The following is a 16732-nucleotide window of genomic DNA, read 5'->3' on the forward strand; positions in this document are numbered from 1 at the left end:
AAATTGTTATCAAACTAATTATCAAAAATAATTACTAATCTACTTGAGTCACGAATTAGTAATGTTACTATGGAAGTAAGATGATATTAATAATAAAATAAATAAATTGAATTAAACCTAAATCTACTCCTAAGTTCATGTATTAGCTTCTTCTATCTCTTGTTTCGAATACACGAGTTCCTTTAGCCTAGATGCAATTGTTTTACCTAATTAATTATTAATGTAAGTTTCTAATCAATCAACTAGTCACTATCCTAGTAGGATCTTCTGATTTTCCACTAAAATAACGAGTCAGCAAGAACTATTTATCTTCTAACCTCATAGTCCAGACTGGTTCAGGGTTAAGGTGTTCACGGATAGGCCATACCAATTTTGGGTTAATTCCCACCTAAATGAATTCCTAGGGTTGTCAAGCCTAGGGTTTAAGTTCTTCCTCTCTCAAACAGCTGACCTGTTAAGAAACTTTATCCTGCAATCAATTAATAAGATTAGAGCAGTTGAAACATGTGAGATATGTATAAAGTATAAATTGGTTCAATCTTTACACAAACATTCAATTAAACAATGTTAAAGAAAGAGATATAAAGAATAGAATAAAGGAAAAGAAATGCTCATGGATTTATCGATGAAAACGTGGCTCTAGAACAATTTCCATTTACAAGAGTCTCACTTTGGAATAGGATCTTTTGATTACAAGAACATAAAATACCCTAAGTAGAAACTAAGAATGAAATAAAAATCCTAAGTATATTTTCTGTCTCCCTCCAAATTAGTCTTTAAATTGATTAAAATGGCCTTTATATAGGCTAAACTTGAAATATTAAAGTGCCTAAAATACTCTTGAAGTCCTTAGAGTTCGACTAGGACAGATATTCTTAATTTGCAATGTAATTAAAACATGTAGGAGATTTTGTGTTGCACAGGGGCTTGGTTGCAACACATGTATACAATGTTGCAACCAAACACAAGGGGTATGTCACGACATCGAAGGGCCGTGTTGTGACATCGAGGGCAATTTTACTCTAGAAGTTGTTTTTAACTTCTATCTTCGATGTTAAGACATCAATATTCTAGTGTCAAGACATAGATATCAGTTTTGGCTCAAATATACATCTTTAGCTCCCTAGTTGTCCTGCAAAACCATGTAACCTTATTTAGATATATAGAATTTAATAAAAATTACTAAAAAGTATAAATTACTACTTTAAGCATGAAAACCTAAATATAAATTAAGATGCTTTGATTTAACTATTAAACAAGCTAAAGTTATGTGTAAAAATGATGTAAATGATAGTGTATTTCATGGCAAATCAAATTGTCACAATAGGTAGTGGTCATTGGTAAAGTCACTCTAACATATTCCATCATTTTCTTCATCCAAAGAAGTCGAATGGAACTCCCTACAACAATGTACTTTGCTTCTATAGTAGATAGGGAAATGGATGCTTGTTTCTTACTATACCAAGATACAAGGTTCGATTCCAAGTAAAAACACCCTCTAGTATTACGGGGTTAGAACTTTAGTCTCACTGTCCATTCAGCCTAACGAGATTTCTTTGCTTCAAATTCACCTAAGTCAGTCTAACTCTAGTAAAGTGAGCATTCTCGATAGAAATTGTCCAATACATCAAAAATAAAATGGAAGCAACTCAAAGAAAAAAGAACAAAGAAGAAAAAAAAAAGCCATAAGAAAGCAAATCTCGCAAGGTATTTGAGTAAATGCTCTCAAAGTATTCTATTATTCAAGAATGAAGTAAAGAATGAGATGATCAAAATGAGGGGAAATACTTTTATTTATAGTTAAGCACCCCTAGATCCAATGACACAGTTTAATTTACATCAACAGTCAAGACCTACAATTGAAATTCTTAAAAGATTTATACAATCCTCTAAGATTACAAAATTAAATCTTATAATATTACACATATTCTAATAGTACTTTCCATATTTACCAAGGTAGCCCTAATTTCCCTTAAGTGTTTCACTAAGCCACCAAGGCTTCAAGTAAATGAGTTTCTCCATATGTTCCACGAATCAGTCCGGTTCAAGCGGGTCAAATAAGCCCCATTAGATCAATTGACCTTCATGGGATGCTTTTTATGCATTAGTCACAGGCTTTGATCTACAACTAGTGACATTCTCCCCATTAGTTTTCGCAACGCCCTCATTACATCCTCAAAATCAAATTGTTTTGGTTTACTTAGGAACTTTCTCGATGCCTCGGCAATTTCTCAACTAGGCTCTCTGTGGGGTAGTTTTTGTTGGATCTGGTGCTCTAAGTGTAATTTCGTCACTATACACTTGTAATTTTTTTGGACAGATTGATTAATAAAACAAATTCATTTATTATATTAACATACTTTGTATTATTTTACTCACATGGCCTTTACATACAAAGTAAAATGGAAGCAAGTGTTGCTAATTGGTGGTCTAATGTTTAACTAATACTAAGCAATACTACGTGGTCAGGTCGTAGTACAGAAAGACAGCTTGTATTGTTAGACAAACCCAAACATGTCATTAGTCTAATTGAAAATGAGCAAACTGATTAAAAGACTAATATGTCATCTATCAAGTCCAATTGGGGAGATGTCTTGTCTTGGGCATTGGAGTAGATGACTCCCAAAAGATAAAGACATAGATGTGACTAACAGGACTATTAGTACATCAGACAAGTGATCTGTCATAATTCGATGTAGCAAATTAAACTAATTTTCGCACTTTAAGAGCTTGAAAACAAGCATTATCATTAGGTTTTAATTATGTTTTGGTAAGTTTTCTTAAAGACAATAAAATGTGCAAATTGAGTCTTTTATTGACCTTAGAGAACGAATGAAGCCCAAGAGTGAGCTAATGAACTTTGTAAGCATGTAGGAGACCATTAGAAGGTGTGCTAAATCGATACTGGTCACTATGTTTCAACACGAAGGGTATGATGTCACAATTAGGGAACAAAATGAAAAAATTTTGATATTGCCTTCGATGTCACGACATAGCCTAAGGGTGTTGCGACATATCCCTAAAGGCATTCTAAGAAGAGTGTAATAATTTCTATGTCACGACACAGGTCTTGATGTGTCGTGACATCAAATCTGGACGGGAATTAACACGAGCTTGGGGGCATTTTGGTTTGCACAATCAAACTTAAAGCTTGAGAATGTCAGCTAACCTAAAGTTAAGGACTATGACCATCTGAAACCTATAAATAGGCTTATTTGTCACATATTAAACACATAATTACTTAGCTTAGAATTTATCTTTTAATTTCAATTTAGTTTTTCTCTTTTCTTAGATTTTAGATTTACTTTCACTTTGTTCTTTGTTTTATCTTGAGAGATCTTATTATTGGATACAAGCAAACTTTGTGGATTCGTTTCCATTCATAATACAAATCAGACTTTTTATTAAAATCTATACTTTTGATTCATTTAACATGTTTACTCACTATATCGATTCTATATTGTTTATTAAAACCATGAGAAACTAATCCCTCTATAGGGGATTAGTGAGTGGAGGTATAATCTATTAACTGTTTTGTAGGGCTATGCACCGGATCAACTGTTTGGGAAAGGAAGAACTTAAACCCTAGGCTTGATAACCCTAGGAAGTCATCAAGGTAGGATTTAACCTAAAATTGGTATAGCCTATCTGTGAACACCTTCACCCCGAGCTAGTCTGGACCGTGAGGTCGGAAGATAAGTAGTCTTTGCTGACTCGTTATCCTAATAGACGTACCAGAAGATCCTGCTAGTGTATGGGCTAGTTGATTGACAAGGAACCCGAAGTGACAGTTGATGAAGATTACTGAAGCGAGCTAATCACCCATAACTAGTTTTGATTAATTCCAATTTTCAATCTCTTGATATTTAGTTCTTTATTATATTTTATTATTATAAAAATCCCATAAATTCATTTTATTCATATTTTCATACTTAACTTATTTCTAGTACTAATTAGATCTTTTGGTGTTTAAGTTAAAACTGATCTAGCACTAGCCTCATTTGGGTACAATCCTCAGAGTACTCATCTATTTCATTGTAACTATATTACAATTGGACCAGTATACTTGTAGATACTGCCTTATTTATATATCTTTTACTTTAGTATTCACACTCTGGACATTCATACATCCGGAGGCGGTCAACAGGACTCAAGAAAAATAGATCCTTAATCGGTTTATGGATTTATTCACTTGTAACATTCATAGTGTGATGTACCTAAATCTTGAGTGGATGGAGAACTATGTGTGCGTGACTTCTACACTTTAATGTAAGTAAAAGTCTAATTTCAAATAATAAGAAATTAAAAGCTGGTGCGTTATGTGTATGACTTATGTAGTATGGTAAGTCATTCATAATAGTGGAATTCATAGCCCAAAACATGAGTAAATAACATTCTCTCATTAGCATTGCATGATTGATGAAAAGTAAACATATCCACGGGTTATCTATCTTTGTGGTGGATGACTTAATCATTATTTGATAGTGATTAACTTGTCATGAAAGAAAATATTATCCCAAATAGATCAAGGATATCTTAGAATTTAATTGTAAGAATTTCCAGTAATTAGATTTTTATATCTCTGGTTTTCTGCTCTGCTTTTGTGTTTAGGGTCTAGAGTTCGAGTTGCATTGTTAAAAGTTTTATTTTTTTTAAAACAACATTTATCCATGTGTTAAGTAGTTAAGTGCAATTCTGTGTAAATCTGTGCTAAGAACAAGCCTGTTGGTTCACTAATTAAGCATTTATCTGTATTTTGTCTGATTCCGAGTTTGAACCCCATCGTACGGGTTAAGAGAAATTTTTTGCTTGTTACTGAAAAATTGGATGGTGGATAAAACAAAAACTTAAACATTTATTCTTTGGCTTTCCTGACATGCTATTCACCCCATTCTTTCATTTATTTTTTTTTCCTTTTCTTTGTGTTTTTTCAATTCCTCTTCTTGATTGTGTTCTACAAGTGAATAGCGAAATTAGTAAGAACCTTAACTTATTGGAAGATTTCTATGTAAGTTCTATTAGAATCCTTCAATTTCTACGAAGTTTCGTTAGTTTCTGTTGCATTGCCAATTGGGAATGTCTGATTTGTTCTTCGTAAACTCTCTGATAATTAGTTGTTTCATTTCCTTAGGCATGAGTATGGAGGGAAATGACGCGAGTTGCACTGATTTAGCATTGTCAAATTGTCAGTAAGAACTCGTCTTCGAAATTTAACGTCAAGGTTTCGACACATTTGCTTGAGTGTTAATGAATGCTGATTCATGGTTGTAGTTGTTAATTGTTTGTGGAATGGTTAAAGTAAGTTCCAGGATTTTTCTGTGTTGTTTCTACTTCAAAATATCTTCAGGTTCGTGACCAAAACCCCATTTTTCGCGAATTTTAGTCGCCTGAGTCTATAACTCACTCTATTATTGATTGAATTTCAAGTGGTTCTCAGACTTGAACGGGTCGACGTCGCAGGAGCTCGGTCAAGCTATTATTATTTTTCTAAATACTATTTTTAGGAATTTCAGTGTTCTAAGATATTATGAAGGTTGGAAGGATTTTATATTTAGTTTATTACTACGCTAGATGTTATGTAGTAAATGGTTCATTCTAACTGTGTCTTAAATGTGGTGTTCGTAGTATCGTTGATGTAACTCACTTGACTTGATCTGGACATCTAGGCCAAGCTTAGGGTGTTACATTTAGTGGTATCAGAGCCAGGTTAGACAACACTTGGACTGTGTATGGGCTCATAATATATGGGTTCATAATATGTGATAAAAAGAAATTAGGTGATAATTGAGTATCTAAGTTAATTTGAAAACTGAAATATTAGTAAGTGGTTGAGCCTCCAACGCCAACCCTGTAAGTATTTATATTTTGCTATAATGATTACATTACCTGAACTGTTATCTAATTGAATGTTTAATGTGAACTGGTGAAATTATCATGTTGAATGTCTGAACTGATATGTACACTTTGACATTGTAGCTAGATTACTAAAATGAGTTTGTGTGGTAGTTGTGGGTGAGAAACTCGTGGACATAGAGGATGCCGAGGAGGAGCTCGAACAGAGTCATCCTCTATAGTATGCCCGATCTGAAGACTAGTGAGACAGTGGGTACTCCCACTATTAAAACGGTGTCCTAGACTCCGACGGCTGGGGACGACTCATTGTCACAAACCATGATTCAAGCATTAGAGAGGGTCGCAGGGACCCATTCTGAATCAGAAGGCCGATGTTCAGTTACTGAACGATTCTAGTCGAATGGGGCCAAACTATTTAGGGGTGTCATAGGCATCGCTCCTACCGTTGTTTTGTACTGTCTTGAAGCTACTGAGCGTATTATGACTGATTTGGATTATACCCCCATTCAAAAATTGAAGGTACGATATCTTTACTCCGGAAGAAAGCCTATCAGTGGTGGCTGACAGTTGAGGAATGTGTTCAACCTAAACAGGTTAACTGGGATTATTTCAAGAACGCCTTTAAGGGTAAGCATGAGAGAGTGAGTTATGTTGAGGCTTATCAATGCAAGTTTATGAGCTTAGTTCAGGGCAACCAATCTATGACTAAATATGAAGCCGATGTTCTGCGAATGAGCAAGTATGCACGAGCATTGGTAGTGTCTGAATACGACAAGTTTGTAAGGTTTGAGGAAGGATTGAGATATAATCTGTGGGTTCTTATAGCTCCTTAGAGGAAGTGGGTTTTTATGGTTTTGGTTGACAAAGGAAAGATAGTAGAGGAAGTGAAGCGCACTGAGCATGAGCGGTGTGACTAGGAGAGGGATCAAAGTAAGATTAAGAGGGATTTGGGTCCCTCTGGTTCTAAATAGCACCCTAAGGAATTGGTGAGACTTGATAGGCCCCCGAGGCCTGAGAAACTAGCTGTATCAACTAAGATTTAGGTTGCGATGATTGTGAAATAACATCAGGGTGAGTGCTAGAAGAAGTTAAGAGTATGCCTCCATTACGGGTCGATAGAACATCTGGTTAGCGGCAAATTGACTAAATCAAGTGCCAAACTCTGGGTTCAGGTTCTGTTCAGCCTTCGAGAGTGGTTCTGTAACCACCTAGAGGTTGTGGTATTGGTAGAGGTGGTAATAGGTCTGAAAGAGGACATAGAGCACCGGATAGAGGTATAGGTCAAACTGAGGCTCGTCAGCTGACTCTAGGTTATGCGGCGAGACACCGCGAGAATAGTAATGATGCTGATGTCATTGTAGGTACTTTCTTATTCATTTTGTACCATACTATGCTCTCATTGATATTGGATCTACTCACTCGTATATTGTTAGCGTTGTTTCTACAAATCTGGGTTTAACTGCTGAAAATATTATTAGAGATTTTTTTCTGAATAGTCCTTTAGGTCAGTCAGATCGGGTTGATAGAGTATACAAACAGATACCTCTAGAGATCTAGGGTAAGGTATTTCCAGTCGACTTAATGGAATTACTCTTTAATGAGTTTGATTTGGTTCTAGGAATGGATTGACTCGTAGAATATCGGGTTAGTCTAGATTGTGCAACTAAGAGAGTTACTCTGAGAACGGATAAGAATGATGAGGTGGCCATGGTTGGTGAGCATCGAGATTACGTCTTTAATGTAATCTCTACTCTTATAGCAGATAAGTTAGTCCGAAAGGGGTGTGAGGCATATCTTGCCTATGTATCCAATTCTGTTTCCACAAAACTTTCTATGGGAGATATTCGCACTATGATGGAATTCTCAGATGTCTTTCCTGAGGAATTATCAAAAGTAACTCCGGATCAGGAGGTGGAATTTGGTATTGATTTATCACTAGGTATGGCTCCAGTGTCCATCGCACCCTACTGCATGGCACCGAAGAAGTTGACCGAGCTAAAGGCGCAACTTCAAGAACTTCTTGATAGGGGGTTATCTGATCGAACGTGTCTCCATGGAGTGCACTGGTACTATTTATAAAGAAAAAAATGGATCGATGAGAATGTGCATAGACTATGGACATCTGAACAAGTTGGCAATCAAGAATAAGTACTCGTTATCGAGGATTGACGACTTGTTCAATCAGTTTTGAGGAGCATCTATTTTCTCCAAATTTGATCTGTGCTCTGGTTACCATCTGCTCAAAGTCAAGGAGACTAATGTGTACAAAATCGCCTTCAGGACTCGTTACGGATATTACGAGTTTCTGGTGATGCTTTTCAGTTTGACGAACACCCTGGAAGTATTTAATGATTTAATGAACAGAGTATTCCAACCGTACTTGGACCAGTTTGTAGTGTTTTTTATCGATGACATTCTGATTTACTCTAAATCAGCATAATCATCACCTTTGCATTATACTTCAAATACTCCGAGAAAAATAATTGTATGCTAAGTTCAACAAGTGCGACTTTTGGTTATAGGAAGTTGCCTTTCTAGGTCATGTGGTAACTGTAGAAGGGATCAGAGTCGATCTCAAGAAAATTAAAGCTATAGTTAAGTGGAAGTAACCTAAAAATGTGTCGTTTAGACACTATATAGTGTGTAAGGATGAGTGGGTGTTTTAGACCCCATATGGTGTGGTGGGATGGACGGAGATGGTGTGCAGAGGATGGGAATAAGACTTTGTATATCTGTATGTTCTGAAAATCTAATTCTGATATGATCTTTCTGATAGGGACTTATGTCTGTATCTTATATGAAATATTGAAGATCTGAATTTATGCATGTATATTCCCCTTAGTTACACACTGAGTTTATAAAACTCACATCTGTTTGTCTGTTCTGTTCAGGTAATATTTAGGTATAGGTGGGTCGGTGCGACGGAGGCTCAACAGTGACCACTAATTTATAAGCTATCTTTTAATAATTGGTTATATATTTTAATTTTGGTTTTTCTTGAGAGTTTTATAAATTTTGGACTCTCCAGACTTTTGGATTGTTGTTTTAAAGTTTTGGATTTGGATGCATTTATGATTTCTAAATTGCAATGATCGACAAAAACCCAATTTTACGCAAACAAATATTTTCTAAAAACATGAACTGGGTTTTCTATAAATAATAATGGCTTTTAAGATTTTTGCTACAAATTATGTTTTATTAATGAATATGGAAGTGAATATGTTTTGCAAAACTCAAACCTTTTTTAACAAGTAACTATACAAGATTTTTATCGGAGTGATAATAGTTTCAAATCCCTTCTTCGTAACACTCTCTGATTTGGCCATAATATCTAGGCTGGGTTTAGGGTGTTACAATTAGTGGTATTAGAGTCAGGTTGCAAAAATTGGGCTATAAATTTTGGGTTCAAAATTGAATTTGAAAAAGAAAACGGTTTCCAAATAAGTCTGTCTTTATGAGTAAAGTATGTGGTACATCGAGTCTCCGACGCCGGTTTTGTAAGTATTTCTGAAAATTAGAGATACTATAACTAGAATTGTCTGAAACTATACTGATTTAGTTAAAAACTAAGACTTTTGATATATTTCTAAAACTTCAGATAAATATCTGAAGCATAAAACATTTGCTAATAAACATTGAAACTGATGCATAAAATTTCTTAATGTAAATAAAACTTGAAAAATGATGAGCGCTAGTGAAACTCGCAATCGTGGTATTTGTAGGCGCAGTGGGTGCCATAGGAGGACTTGAGCTGAGTCTTCTTCTTTGGGTAGTACGCTAAATATGGATACGAGCGAGACACCGATTTCATCTACTACTGACATTGGGTCTCAAAGTGGCTCGACTAGGGACAACTCATTGTCCCATGCTATGTTGAGAGTTTTGGAGAGAGTCGCTGGACCCTATTCTGGATCTGGAGGCCCTAGGTTGGTAACTAAACGACTTCAGTCCAATGGAGTTGAAATCAACTACACTCTTGAGCAGAAACTGAATGGTGCAATTTTTTTGCTTCGCGATGAGGCATATTAGCGGCGGTTATCTATTGAGGAGGGTACTCAGCCAGATCGGATTAGTTGGAAAAGTATTTTAAGACAGTTTTTTAAAGGAAGTATGTGGGAGCAAGTTATGTGGATGCTCGCAGACATGAGTTCATGAATCTCATGCTAGAAGATAGGACTGTGGTCAAGTATAAGGCTGAATTTCTGAGACTCAGCCGCTACACTCGAGGCATAATGGCATCTGAGTACAAGAAGTATGTGCACTTCGAGGATGGTTTGAGGGACAACCTGAGGGTTTTGATAGTTCCGCAGAGGGAGTGACAGTTCGCCGTTCTAGTGGACAAGACGAAGACCGCCAAGGAGGTTAAACGCATTGAGCTTCAGAACAAAGATCGTGAGAGAGGTAAGAATAAGAGGGATTCAAATCCCTCTAGTTCTACTCAGAGGCCTAAGAAACGGGCCAGACCTGATGGGTCTGCTAGAGTGGTAGTTCCAGTTGCTCCTACTTAGGTTCAACCGTGCAGTGATTGTGGTAGACGCCATCCAGGCGAGTATTGGAGGAGACTAGGGGCATGTTTGTGTTATGGGTCGATGAATCATCGAATTAGAGAGTGCCCATAGCACTCTAATCAGATGCAAGCTCTAGGTTTGGGTTTTTTTCTTCCTCAGAGGGCAGTACAGTAGCCACCTAGGGGCTGTGGTCCTACTAGGGGTGGTAGTGGTTTGGGCAGAGGACAGAGAGCACTATGCAGAGGTGCTAGTAAGACTGAGATAAGGTAGCCTGCACTAGTTTATGCTACTCGACACCGTGAGGACAGAGACGCCCCTAATGTGATTACCGGTACTTTTTTTATTTTTGATGCCCCTTATACTGTTTTGATAGACATAGGGTCAACACATTAATATGTATCTAGTTCTATTTCTAAAAACTTGAGGATTATGGTTAAGAGTACTTCAGGTGAGATTTCTATACTGAGTCCACTGGGTCAATTGGTTCTAGTAAACAGACTGTATAGGAATGAACCGTTAGAAGTTCAAAGGGTTATGTTTCTGGAAAATCTGATAGAGTTACCGTTTGGAGAGTTCGACTTGATTCTGGGTATGGATTGGTTAGTAGAGCACAGAGTCAATTTGGATAACACAATTAAGAAGGTAGTTCTGAGAACCGAAGATAGTGTGGAAATTATTGTGATCAATGAACATTGGGATTACTTATCTAACGTAATCTCTGCTCTAGTGGCTGAAAAATTGGTTTGGAAAGGGTGTGAAGCATATCTGGCCTTGGTGTATATTTTAGTTTCTAGGGACTCTTCTGTCTGGAATATCAGAATAGTGAGAGAATTTTTTGATGTATTTCTTGATGAGTTACCGGGTTTTCCTCTGAATTAGAAAGTTGAGTTTGACATTGAGCTTCTACCGGGTACAGTTTCGGTGTCCATCGCTCATTACCGAATGGAACCAAAAAAGCTTATGGAGCTAAAGGCTCAGCTTCAAGAGCTTTTAGATCATGGGTTCATCCGTCCTAGTGTGTATCTGTGAGAGGCACCAATTTTGTTTGTGGGGAAAAAGGATAATACCATGAGGATGTGTATCGGGTACCAATAGTTGAATAAATTAACTGTAAAGAATAAGTACCCACTTCCAAAGATCGACGATCTGTTCGATCAGTTTTGTGGGGCTTCGGTATTCTTGAAGATAAATATTCACTCTGGGTATCATCAGTTTAGAGTTAAGGAGGTTGATATTCATAAGATGGCTTTTAGGACTCGTTATGGGCACTATGAGTTCCTAGTCATGCCTTTTGGTTTGACGAATACTTCGGCTACATTCATGGATATAATGAACTGGGTTTGTCAGTAGTATCTGGATCAATTCGTCATAGTTTTTATCAATGATATTCTTGCATACTCGAAAACTGAGGAGCAACATGATGAGCATCTTAGAGTAGTACTTCAGATACTCCGAAATTAACAACTCTACGCTAAGTTAAGCAAATATGAGTTCTGGTTACAGAAAGTAACATTTTTGGGGCACGTGGTTTTTACTGAAGGGATTTGAGTTGATCCTAGAAAGATTGAGGTTGTGCATGATCGGAAACAACCTAAGAATGTTTTTAAGATCCGTAATTTTTTGGGTCTTGTGGGTTATTATCGATGATTTGTTGAGGGGTTCTCATTGATTTTAGTTCCTCTAACTAAACTTCTACGCAAGAATGTTCCTTTGTCTAGAGTGATGTGTCGCACGTCGGTTTAGGATATGTACTAATATAAGATGGTAAGGTGGTAGCTTATGCGTCCGGACAGTTTAAGTCACACGAGGGGAACTATCTGACGCATGATCTCAAGTTAACTGCCATAGTGTTTACTTTAATGATCTAGAGACACTATCTGTATGGTGAGAGGTGTATCATCTACATCGATCACAAGAGCCTCAAGTACCTCCTTAATCAAAAGGAGTTGAATATTAGGCAGTGGAGATGGATTGAGCTACTCAAAGATTATGATTGTACTATAAAGTATGATTCCGGTAAGGCCAATGTGGTGGCCGATACTCTCAGTCGTAGAGCAATGTTTGATTTGAGGGCGATATTTGCTTGTCTCAGTTTATTTGATGATGGAAGCTTGTTAGTTGAGTTGCAAGTTAAGTTTACTTGGATTGATCAGATTCGAGTTAAGCAGTGGAAGGATGATTCTCTGGTTTTGCATTTTCGTCAGGATGAGAATAGCAATACATCTGATTTTAGGCTGAATATTAATAGGGTTTTGTGTTTCTGAGAGCGAGTTTATGTACCGAGTGACACTAATTTGAGGCAGTCGATTCTGAGGAAAGCGTATAGTAGCCCTTATGCTATGCATCTCGGTAGAAATAAGATGTCTCGGGACCTCTATAAACTATATTGGTGGTCGGGTTTGAAACGAAAGGTAACAGATTTCGTTGCTCATTGTTTGATGTGCCAACAAGTTAAGGGTGAACACTAATTGCCTTCGAGTTTGTTCCAACCCATTAAGATTGCCTTGTGGAAATGGAAACGTGTTACGATGGACTTCGTTAGCGGGTTGCCTTTAACACCTACTAAGAAGGATTTTATATGGGTCATCGTGGATCTGTTAACCAAGTATGCCCATTTCATTGTGGTTCGAATGGATTATTCTCTGCAGAAGTTGTCTAAGCTCTACATTTCCGAGATTGTAAGACTTCACGGGGTTCTAGTTTTGATAATTTCTAATTAGGATCCTCGTTTCACTTCTCAATTTTGGAAGAAACTCTATTAAACTCTAGGCTTGAGATTGGACATCAGTACTGCATTCTATTCTCAAATCGATGGTCAATCTGAAAGGGTGATTCAGATATTGAAGGATATGCTTCGGAGTTGTGTGATTGATTTCGGAGGTAGCTAGGAGGATTTTCTGTCGTTAGCTGAGTTCACCTACAACAACAGTTTTCAGTCTGACATCCAGATGGCACCTTACGAGGCTCTGTATGGTCGTAAGTGTTGTACTCCATTGTGTTGGATTGAGTTGGGTGAGCAACAAGTTTTGGGACCTGAGTTGGTTTCCAAGAATGAGGATAAAGTCAGATTAATTTGGGATCATCTTAAGGCAGCTTCAGATAAATAGAAGTCCTATGCAATCTGAAAAGGAGGGATATCGAGTACTCTATCGTTTTCTTTAAGGTATCTCCGTAGAAGAAAGATCTGTTGTTCGGACGTAGAGGGTAAGTTGAGCCCTAGGTTCATTGGGCCTTATCGAATTCTGAAATGTGTGGGACTAGTCGTTTATCAGTTAGAGCTACCTTCGGAGTTGGATAGTATCCATGATATGTTTCATATCTCGATGTTGAGACGGTACCGGTCTGACCCATCTCACGTTGTTTCGGTTGAGGAGATAGAGATTAAATCAGACTTGTCATTTGAGGAGGAGTCGATTCAAATTTTGGATCGAGACGTAAAGATTTTGATAAGGAAGTCTATTCTGTTAGTCAAGGTTCTGTGGCGGAATCATGGCACTGAGGAAGCTATATGGGAACTTGAAGATTCGATGCGTCAGCAGTATCCTCATTTGTTATGATCAGGTAAATATTGAGGTCAAAATTTCTTTTAGGGGGTAGAGTTGTAACGCCCTAAACTATTTATCTTTGTTCCTGTGAAATCTATTATAAATGAGTATCTACTTCAGTGGTTAAGTGATATAAGTGTGTGTTTGAGGTCTTAGGTTCAAGTCCTACTTGTGGAAAATATGTTATTTTTATTCTATCCTTGACCTTGGTGGTTTGGCTTATATCTTATTTTTGGTAAACTCATATCAGAATGAGCCTATTGGTTCAAGTGATAAGTTGTTAGCTTGCCCTAGGGTCTCGTGTTCAAATTCTTGAGTAAGCATAAATGATAATTTTTGCTTTAGTTGTGTGATAGAGGTTCGGTCAAAGTGAAATTCTAAAGTAGTTTAGACACTATATGGTGTGTAGGGATGGATAGATGTTTTATACCCACATGGGGTATTGGGATGGACGGAGATGGTTTGTAGAGGATGAAAATAGGACTCTGCAAATTATGTTTTAGTAGTGAATATGTTTTGCAAAACTCAGACTCTTTTTAACAAGTAACTATACAAGGTTTTTATCGAAGTGACAATAGTTTCGAAACCCTTCTTCATAACACTCCCTGATTCGGCCATAACGCCTAGCTAGGTTTGGGATATTACAACCGATCTCTATGGATTCGACCCTACTTATTGCTATCTACAAGTTTATTTTTTAAGTAGTAATTTATTTTTGCAGTCTCGACAATCATACATTACAATAAATTTAAAAAAATATATTTTTAAACATTTTATATTTTTGAAAATATATTTTAATGAATTTATAAAATATAACTTATAAAAAATTTAAAATATATATTTTAATGAATTTATAAAAATTTATATTTTTATAATGTGGTAAAAAGTATTTGGGTAATTATTATTTGATTTTCATTAAAAAAAAGGAAAAATTGCTCATAAGGACCTTACATAACTGGTCAATAGTCAACAGACAGCCACGTGGTAGCCCTTGATTGGACAAAGCACCACGTCAGCAAAAAAAATTGGTTAAGTTATAGTCAAGGACTACGTTAGTAAATGAAAATAAAGTACATGGGCCTAATTGGAAACCTTGAAAGTTTAGGAGCCACATTAGAAATAACACCAAAGTACGAGGGCGAATGGTACTATTATCCCAAAAAATGAAAACATAATTTGAAAGCTGATATACAACCTTTGAAATGTCCTTATGTGACTATTTTGAAAGATTTGATTTTTATTTAAGTATTTATGAAAATATTTATCCTTTATTTGACTATTTTAAAAGTTTGTCCCTTATATTAACAACTTATGAAGGATTTGACCCTACTTAGAACATTTAGGATATGTTTGGTTTGTGAATTTTTATTTTCAATATTATAGAAATTGAAAAACATGTTTGGTAAAATAGAAATAAAAATTTGTTTTCAATAATGAAAATATGAAAACATGTTTGGTAAATATTATTTTATAATAGAAACATGAAAAATAAAATAAATAATTTTTAAATTCATATGGATTTAATATTAAAAAAGAATATTTTGCCTTTATATAAGTCTGAATCAGTTTTCTTCATTTTCAATTTTAAAAAGCATTTTTGTATTATTTTTAATTTTCACATATTTTTATAAAATATATATTTTTATTTCTTAAAGTATCTATCGGAGTGAACTCAGTAGTAACTAATCTTTTACATTCTGTAGGCCCATTAATAGGTAGATGTTGGTCACGAATTTTAAAGCTGCTTCATACCCGAGGGGATGATCGAACCTTTGTCGACTGGTTAAGGTAGGAGAGACCCTTATTATCTCACCTAAATCCCGTGATTTTTTAAAAAATATTAATTAAATTTGAGGGAGAAAAAATATTGAATTTATTAAATATTAATGTTAAAGTAGTGTTTTAAAGAGTAGAAGAATCCTTCTTTAGAATATTTATATCAACGAAGTCATTTAAGTTTCTTAAGAAAGGAAAAATGTTTTAAAAATCACCAAAATTGTTGATTTGGGTAAATGCGTGTGGGGGAGGCTGTCGAGGTAGAAAGTTAAGAAAATAAAAAGTATGCGTCGATGGTTGAAAGTGTCATACAATTGACTCCCATCACCACATTCACATGGAGCTACCCAACCTCTCTCTGTCAAAACACACTACTTCTGTTGCACCCATTTATCTTCACTTTGACTTGTCCATTTCATTTTAGGGCATGGACACATCTACTGCACAAATAAGATTCATGCTTCTCTCTATTCAAACAGCTGTATTTTTTTTTTTCTTCAATGGAGATCCAGAAGAAAATGAAACAAATTCAACTGTTCCTCAACTTCTCTTTTTGTTTTTTGTTTTTTTTAATCAAGATAATAAAAAATATCAATTTATTATCAAGCTGTCTCGATTTTGATTCTTGAACAACCTCTGCCCCTAATTTCATAATAAAATCGAATCCATCTTATTTGAAAAGTTTATGTAAGTGGGATGTGTCAGAACATAACATTGACATGTTACTGACCTTTCATTTGCCACAGCCTCCCAATAATTCACAGCCACAGCATAAGACACAATTAGGTAGCCAATCCAATATTTTATTGTTGTAAAATTTAATTTCTGTTTTAATTTTTGAGTTTGCTTGAGTATTATTATTTGAATTTAAAACTAACTTCCTAGAATATCTCCATCTAATAAATATTCAAATTTAGCAATTTCATAAAATTAAAATAAAAATTTTAAATTAAAGCAAATGATAGATTCAAATATCTGGCAAATAATGAATATCTGAATTCATAAAGAAGTTTATTTCTTATTTTAATCTCTTTACTATGTTGAAGTTGA

This window comes from Gossypium arboreum, chromosome 4 (genome assembly GCF_025698485.1).
Source record: "Gossypium arboreum isolate Shixiya-1 chromosome 4, ASM2569848v2, whole genome shotgun sequence".
NCBI lineage: Eukaryota > Viridiplantae > Streptophyta > Magnoliopsida > Malvales > Malvaceae > Gossypium > Gossypium arboreum.